Below are 9,324 nucleotides of genomic sequence, written 5' to 3'. Positions count from 1 at the left end.
CTTTTATTTCTGAAATGTTGCCAAGTACAATCTTTCATTATTAAGCTGTATTTATTTACGTATGATCGACCTCATTTGAGCGGGATAAAGTGACAAGTTCTGGATTCCATAAAAACTTATTATTTCAATGTAGAAAAAGCTCAGGTTATTTATACTTTTGTGGTTTATTCTTTCATTTACTTGTGTGTTGTTGCTCTGAAGGTTTGTTTGCCTTCTCATAAACCGTTATGCCTTAGGAATTAACATTCTTGCACATGATGGTAATTTTTCATTTACCTTTTTCTCAGAGATGTACAGAATATTGAACCTACTTTTCTCAACTACAATACCTAAATAAAGCATAATGAATGAAACCATGTTTCTAGCATTGCTGCCTCTTTTCCATTTTATTTCTTGATTTTTCAAGAATTACTTGTATGTGGATTTTCTTGAGCATGTGAATTGCTTTCAGAAATATTTTCAATGCAAGACCTAAGCAAGAATACTTAAGTCCTTCATTCTTTAACTTCTAGGTAGTTACTGCTTAGGAATCTACATCCATTTTCTAGTTAAACAACAAAAATGTCCTTCAGTCTGTATAACTTTAAGAGAAACCATTGATTTCTAATTACACATTGAATTTTCCCACCCCAGAAATTGTAGAAAATAAGAAAAAAATATGTTTGCACAAAGCCTGTACTGGAAGTGGTATTTTTTATATTTGCCATAGTGTTATTTTATCAATTCTATAGAGCTGTTTTATTCCTTGTAATATGAATCCTGTCATTTGGTTAAACCTCAAAGGTTAATTCTTTAATCTGGAAAATGTGTATTAAAATGTCCCAAAATGTGTAAGGAAGAATCACAATTCAGAACAGTGTAGCCTTCTATTCCTGGGACTAGTCTGTATGAGTGAGTTTGTGTTTGTATATGTTTACAGAAGGTAAATAAGGATAATTCCTTAGCTCATAGTAAATTTAACACCTGTTCCCTGTATGCGGAAATTCTTATTCTGTATTCTTAGTTGCAGTGCCTCTGTCTAAATAGTGTTCACACACCGTTTATTATCCCAACTCAGATATCTCAGGTGAGCTTCAGACACATAAACAAGGTAACATCCAAAACAATGTGTGACACAAAATAGGCAGTGAATATATATTTGTTATATAAATGTTTCTCTTTCTGGGCTCTTAAATACTAAACTTTTGGGGGCTTCTGACTTCCTCCTTCTCCATAATCTCTTCTACTCTCATATCTCAGCTGCCAATATATGCCAACAATTTTTTTTCCCATTTATTTATTTTATTGCATTTTAGGTTTTGGGGTACATGTGAAGAACATGCAAAATTGTTGCATAGGAATACACGTGACAGTGTGATTTTCTGCCTTCCTCCCCATCACCTATATCTGGCATTTCTCCCCTTGCTATCTCTCCCCAGCTCCCCACCCCCCACCCTCCCGCCCCTATTTCCCCCCAACAGACCCCAGTGTGTAGTGCTCCCCTCCCTGTGTCCATGTGTTCTCATTGTTCAACACCCGCCTATGAGTGAGAATATATAGATTTGGAAGTTGAAACAGAAGTTCCAACTGTTGAAATTAATTTTTAAAAATTGTATGCCAACAATTTTTAAAAATTAATTTCAACAGTTGGAACTTCTGTTTCAACTTCCAAATCTATATATCCAACTTTCTACTCTACATACGCAAATGCATGTCTCAAGGGCTCCTTAAACACAAGATGCTTATTATAGAATTCATGATCTTCAAACTCTATCCTCATTTGATCTTCACCTTAGTAATAGAAATCATCATTCAGCTAGCTGCAATGACAGTGCAGTAAAAATACTCTAAGCTATGTCCCTGATCCCCATCTCCTGGCATTTGCACCTTTCTGGAATTTTCTCCCTTTGAGTATGTGTGGGACCTATAACTTACTTCTAACCAATAGAACACCCACAAAGATGATAGGCTGTCACTCCCATTACTATATCACATCAAGTAAGACTCTATCTTACTAGCCAATTAACTGTAGAAACTCTCCTTGCTGGCCATATTAGAAAGGCCCATGCAGCACGGAATTGTGAACAGCATCTAGCAACATGATGAATTTTTGGTATAGTCAGAGTAAGTCAAGCATAGAGCATATTTGACAAAAGGAATTCCAGAAAAAGAGCCAGGAAAGGTGGTTTCAGTCTAGATTGTGAAGAGCATTGTCTAGCAATAGGAAGAATAACTTGTTACCATGGAAAAAATTTGAATATTGTTTATTACTTATTCAGTAAATAATTGTTCAATGCCTATTGAGTGCAAGCACTTTTATAGGCACTGAAGATACATCTGAGAACAAAGCAAATAAAATCCCTGTCTCAGGAGCAAGGAGTCATTGAATTATTGAATGTAAGCAAGGAGCCTTTGAATAATTAAATCAGGGTATATTTGAGGTCATATTTGGATTTCAGAAGAATAATGAAAGAAAGGAGAGAGATTATAAGATGAGAGAGTGGAGGAAGGGAGAAGTGGAACCAATTTGGAAAATGGTGAGTTAATATAATATTTTAAAAGTACCAAATAGGAAGGAGATGGGGGAATGAATGTAGCAGACAAGAAGTATAGGTGATTATCACAAGTGAGTACAACACTATACACAGGGTAAGACATCGAATCCCATGCTGGCTTCATTCTACTGTTTCCTACTAACAGCTAACTTGGCTAAACTACTCGATTAGGGGTTTATTTATGTGCATTTTGTGATTGTCTTTTCAAACATGTATAGTTTGATTGGCCCTTTAATATGACAGCTCCTTCTCTGAGGTAATAGTTTTATCTGAGGATCTGCAGGCCATGTTGTTAACATTATCAGATTGGTAGCCCTTCTGCCACTTGGAAATAAAATCTATTCCTGAGAGCAGCTGCTTTTTTTCATTGAAAGAAATGCTTTATATGAATTTTACAATTTTCCTACTTGACTCTCAGTTTTTATTCTTTATTTGTTGGTGATGACCTTATCTATATTTCTAAGTGTCCTTTCACATTTTTTCAGAATCATATGGAAGATGTCAACCCACAGCCAACATTAACCTGAATGGGGAAAAGTTGAATGCATTACCCCTGAGAACTGGAACAACACAAGGATGCACACTTTCACCACTTTCATTCAACATATGGCAGAGTAACATTTTGAAAGCAAGTTACATATGCCTTAATGTGCTTTTCAGAGTGTACTGTAGGAACAGAATACAGAAGCATAATCTCAAGGGTAAAGATACTTTGCCATTTTTTCTATTACATACAAACACACACACACACACATCCGTAACTAATGTCCCAAACTTTATCAATATTGAAAAATAAAAGAGGGATAAGAGAGAATTCTACTTGAGAAGATTAGCATATTTACAAATAATTAACACAATATAAAAAGTTACTTTAAGGATAATATACTTAGCTTATTAAACTGCATGCAGCCACCTTAAAATTTGGAGTGCATGGTAATTTTAATTTTGGTTGCTTCTAAGCATTTGAATTGACAGATTCCTTTTGTATGCTGCCTTGATCTAAAGTGGTTTTGTGAATTGAATTTAAATGCTGTTACTAGGTTGATAATACCCAATGCATTTTAAAACATGGGTTCTCTATTGTCTGTAACATTCATATTTCACTTGCAAGGAAGATAGAGTATTTCTATTAACACTAGACTTATATCTGGTTCTGAAGACCAGCCAGCACCATAGATGATAAAAATTCAGTTCATCACAGAGAGGATCATGCAAGTAGTTCCCCTTTTGAGTCTTATTTCACAAAATGAGTGTGATTTAATTGTACTGAATTCTCTGAATTTATTTACATTTTCCTTTTCTCTTTGTTCACATAATCATTAAAACATTGTTTTGTATACAATTGTTGTTATCTTCTTTCTATATTATTATTTTCTAAATTAGAATCTCCCAAAAATAGAAGGTCCCATGATAGATATTATATTACTATAGCCTTTAACACTAAAAGATAAATTTTTATATTTTATCATTTTTGAAATCAAGATTTGTTTATTCCTCTGGAAAAAAAAATTTCCTGTCTTTGCGTGAATTATATTTGGGAAGTGCAATACAAAATAATACATAGAAATAAATTATATAGCATGCTTGATGATAGCAAGTCCAAATAAAGGAAAATAGGATAATGGTAAGGATAATGGAAAAGACTTGAAAAAAGGGAGAGAGTGAGCCATCCACCTGTCTAGGAAAAACGTATTCCAGGCAGAGAAAAAGCCAGTGCAAATGTTTTGAAGCAAGAAGAAAACAGGAAGGTTAAAAGAAAGTGCAATGAAGGACAATGATCCTACAGAGGTTCATGCAAGGAGGAACACAATAGCAGATCAGAGAGGTAAGTGCACACATACAACTAAAAAACAGGCAAGATATAGTTGCATCAAGGCTGGGAAATGTTTTCTATGTATACATCCAATTATCTGTGGCAATTTGTACAGGCTATGTGATTAGCTAATTTGACTGTTAATATTGATCTAAGTAACCTATTACTGTAAGTCTTGTGCTATAGATAGAGCTGAAGATTTCAAGTCAAAACTGATATAATAAATCAGAAACATATGGGATGGAGTAATTTTCTGTTTGCAGATTTTAGCTAAGGATAACACTGTATTGAGGAGAGACTTCTTGTATATTTTTTAATTATCACAAAAATTAAGGTAATTTCTACAGACATCAAAATAACTCGTTGAATAAGAAAGAATCTGAAGTATAAAACAGTTATAAGTATTTATTTAGATGAAACACAGGTAATGTGTTTGAAGTCAATTTTTCAAAATGAATTATGTTAAGCAGTATATAATCTATGTAGACATATTTCTACATAATTAATCTTGCAAACATTGGTGTCAAAAAATTAAAGCCATATTCATCTTCCTTATTACTTCTGAATGTAGTACTTCATTCTTGTACAGTAAAGATTTGGGCTTGTGGTAACCCTGAAAAATGAATTTGCCACCATTTATACTTATTTTACTCATTTGTGCTTATGTTTATACCATATCTCAAGATTTAATAGTAATAAAACTATTTCTTTAAAAGTCTCATAAAATTAATGCATTTTACTTAATCACGCTTGCTTTTCCTTTGCTTTCTATGATACTGAAGTTTTACTCTAGTCCTTTTATTATCTAAACCTCTTAGGAAAAAGAGAAGACACACATAGAATTGTGCTATAAACTTGCAAAATGAGGGGTCAAGAATAGTGTGTCTAATAAACACAAGACAAACATTTAAGTATCAAACATGCATTTTTCAATGATTTATTAAAGGGTAGGTCGAGTCGTGGGGGCCACATAGTACCTTGTTCTAGTCTATGTTACATTTTTTTAAATATAAAACATCTAAGCTTTGAATGTAGTTAACTTGAGTTTGAGAGTAGTTCAGCTACTCACTAGCTCTGAGCCATTGCTTTTTAACTGTAAAATAAGAGGTTTTACTAGATCATTGACTAGAAAACTGTTTTTATAGCTGTATGGAAGATACTTCCAGGGTTGCTGCTGAAGTTTCAGCGATATGGGGAGAAATGGGCTACACAGCTGTTGCAAGCATATCTGTTTTATATACTATGACTCCTTGTAATATTTCGTTTGAAGGAAGGTTTCTACTGTGAAAATCATTTGAAACTTCTATTTGAACAGTGTTAATCAAACTTTTTATTAAGTTGTTTTTTGATGAGCTTTTTGTAAAAATGGATTTTTTTAAAACTTGTTTAAAAAAGTTCATCAAACTTTAAAAATACTCCTTCACTTGTAAATTACAAGCTAACATTTTTTACTATAGGTTTACATGATGAGAAAGGGCACACTTTAAAGCATATTAATATATCAAATGTTTATATTAAAATAAAAATGTTTTATCTTAAAATGCATCTAATAGTATCTATATATCAAAACAATTGAATACACACCATTATTCATTAAAAAGTATATGAACAATCGTATTAAAATACTCAGAAATTTAACGTTGTTCCTTTTTCTCTTGTCACATATATAGTCATGCCCACAAATTTTTATACTGTGTGCTATTTATGTTTATGCTTTTTATTGACCATCAGATCATATTTCTTTGGTATAAAATATAGCACATAAAAAAGATATTTTAATTATATATATATAAAACATATTTTTTAAAAATAATTTTCTGTTACTATAATTTCCTGTGGGTTAAAAAATCATTCAGGATTGAATTATGATTTCATTTACTTTGTAGTATATAGTTGATCAAAAAATACATTATCCATTTGAATAAAAGAAATCAAACATAAAATCAATATTTATGTAAAATAGATTTCTTAAATGAGTTGATAAGAATAATTTTTCAATGAGTTTACATGTCCATGAATAAATATTACTTTGTGATATAATTGAATTTATTATCAAGCACTTTATGTGTGTGTGTGTGTGTGTGTGTGTGTTGCATATATATTAAGCCTGGAAACTTATTTGTGTAAATTATAAAATCAGGAAGGAGTTTTATTTTAGTAAAGTTTCTCACTCATTTAAACTCCTTCTGACTTATATGTTAAATTTGATCAGCTCTTATCTGTCTTAGGTCTTTCTTCAACGTGGTTGAAAGGAAAGCATTGGAAACCACGTGAATTGCAAAGAATACGTAACCCAGTGGTAGTATGACTCACATTCTCAATAGTGACTAACGATGTTCCTATTGAACCTGCATTTAGTGTCTTGCAGGTTTTTCTTCCTAAGGGCAATACCCTGTGTTGTGATATTAGGTACAACTTGAAAACACTGCCTTTCTTTTGTAAAGTGAGAGAAGGGCAGTGTAAAAGGAGAAGTGAGACAGAAAAACCTCCCAGGAGCCTATACTCCAGGTATTTCCATGAAGACCAATTTTAGAAAGATGACACGTAGAAGTGGGAAAACTGAAAATAGATTATCTTAGAACTAGCCCCATACACATACTCCTTCAAAAGTCTTCATGACCTTCTACACAAAGGTATACACAACCCAGTTTAAAACTTATTGCAGGTGAGCCGAGATCACACCACTGCACTCTAGCCTAGACGACAGAGTGAGACTCCTTCTCAAACAAATAAAAAATAAATAAAACTCGCTGCATTGGAGTATGTCTTGGGTCTCTTCACATTTTATTATTCTGTAATTACTTATGGCTTATCATAATATAGATTATAACCATAAAATTCCTTTGTAGTGAAGAATCAAGAAGGAGACACATATATTCTGCAAATGCAAAACATGCACCCCATTTTTTCGAATATTTTTCTTTTTTATTTACATCAGATTAAGTCTCTGTAAATAATCATATCTTTCAATCAGTTTTTGTTCATCTCATGTATATCTTATTGAAAACTTAACTTGAAAATTGGGTTTTCCAGTTTACTTGTAAGTAGATCCACAGCAGATCAGTGCTGTTTCATGCCTCTTGCCTACTGATAAATTGAATTGACTTGAGCAGAAACACATTAAAATGTAACATGAGAAGAATATAGGAAGAGAGAAGTGGCGTAATAATTACCATAGAGACATTATATCGACCCTGCTGTTAGTTTTTCATGTCACCAGCAAAACTGAGAAGTAAGCTCATTAGGCTAAATACAAAGGCTTACTTTTACGTGTTACAATTATATTGTTCTAATTTAGAAGGAAAGCATGACTCAGTTACATGGATTCTGTGCAGAGCTCTTTAGGTAATTAACTCTGGCAGTGACACACTATTTTCAGATAACAAGGAACACACAGTTTTCACCTGAGGGCTCTGATGCATTTAGCTTTCTCAAAGACTAGTGATGGGGATTACTTAAGTTATGAATGTAGTGTGGCACACAGCTCTTCTACCATAATCTCTTGAACAGCATGAAGAGACTTCCACTATCCATATAAATGCATTATATCATTAGTATGAAATAAGGAGGCTGGATTCCACTGTCAGAATTAGACACTTACTGGTATAATACATGTAGGTAAAATGAATGCCTAAAGTTCTGGAGTCCTAGTAAATGCTTCATGAAGCTCTGGTGAATATTTGTGGAAAGGAGTAATGAATGAAGAAAGGAAGACATATATATATATGTATATATATATATATATATATATACACACACACACACACACACACATATTTATGTATATATATGTACACACATAAAAATATATATAACAAATATAAATATATATGTTTTATATATATAACAAAATATAAATTTAAATCATATATATTTAAGCAAGGCTAGCAGAGTACATAGATATGAGTGGCTTCTCTCATAATAGTCTCTTGAAGATCTTTGTAACTCAAGTATTTTTGTGTGTATATTTATGTACTTATGTGTGTACACCTATATTCCTACATGTATATATGTATGTTTATATGTGTATACATACACACACACACACATATATATATGTGAGAGAGAGAGGCAGTGCAGAAAGGGAGAGAGAGAGTGAGGGAAAAAAGCCTCTTCGAATAGTAATTTCTATTTTGCTTTTGAATCCACGGGACCACAACCAACGCAAAAGCAGGGGACATCTTTTGTTTAACTTTTTATATTTAAGTTTAATGCTGAGTTTGATTCGGATTAAAAACAAAAACAAACAAACAAATAAATAAATACAATAGATATCTATGTGATGAAAATAGGAGTGTGTGTGTGTGTGTTCAGTGAAAAAGGAAATTGAAGTTCTAAACTTCTGTGGAAGAGTGGGCTTTTTCACTGGGAGCATGCAACAATACTTCATGGTTTCTTGAAAGAGATGGTCGGGAATACAACTACCTCCAAAAATAATAGACACAAAGACAATAAAGTCAAAGGCAATGGGGAGTTTGGTTAAAAGGGATAAAAAATGTCGTTCCTGGAGTCAGACAAAGCTCAGGTAGAATTTTAGTTTTGTCACAACAGCTGTGAGATCTTGTGCAAGATACCTAATTTTTACATGCCTCAATTTTCTCATCTGTAAAACAGGGCATAAGAGTTCCTAAAACATTGGGTTGTTATGAAAAATACATAATACAGGGAATATACAATTCTCCTTCCTATAGATTTATGGATGTAACAATACAGGTCAATGTTCATTCAACTGGTCTTTACTAGAAAGATATTGAAGAAGAAAAGCAGTTGTTTATTGGATAAGGTTGTCAAGCTCTGTGGTAATAAATGTGATACAGGTTTCGTAGTTAGATAAATCTGGTTTCCTAAGCCTACAATTTAAAAAGCTATATGATCCTTAGCTAGTTTCTTAAGCCTTTAGATTCTCAGATTCCTCTCTGTAAAATGGAATACTAATACAATACATGGCACATACTTAGTATGGCAATGTACCAGACA

The sequence above is a fragment of the Cebus imitator genome, unplaced genomic scaffold, assembly GCF_001604975.1.
Source record: "Cebus imitator isolate Cc_AM_T3 unplaced genomic scaffold, Cebus_imitator-1.0 Scaffold504, whole genome shotgun sequence".
In the NCBI taxonomy this organism is placed as follows: Eukaryota; Metazoa; Chordata; class Mammalia; order Primates; family Cebidae; genus Cebus; species Cebus imitator.
The sequence above is the reverse complement of the archived record's forward strand: the minus strand, read 5'-3'. Positions refer to the sequence as shown.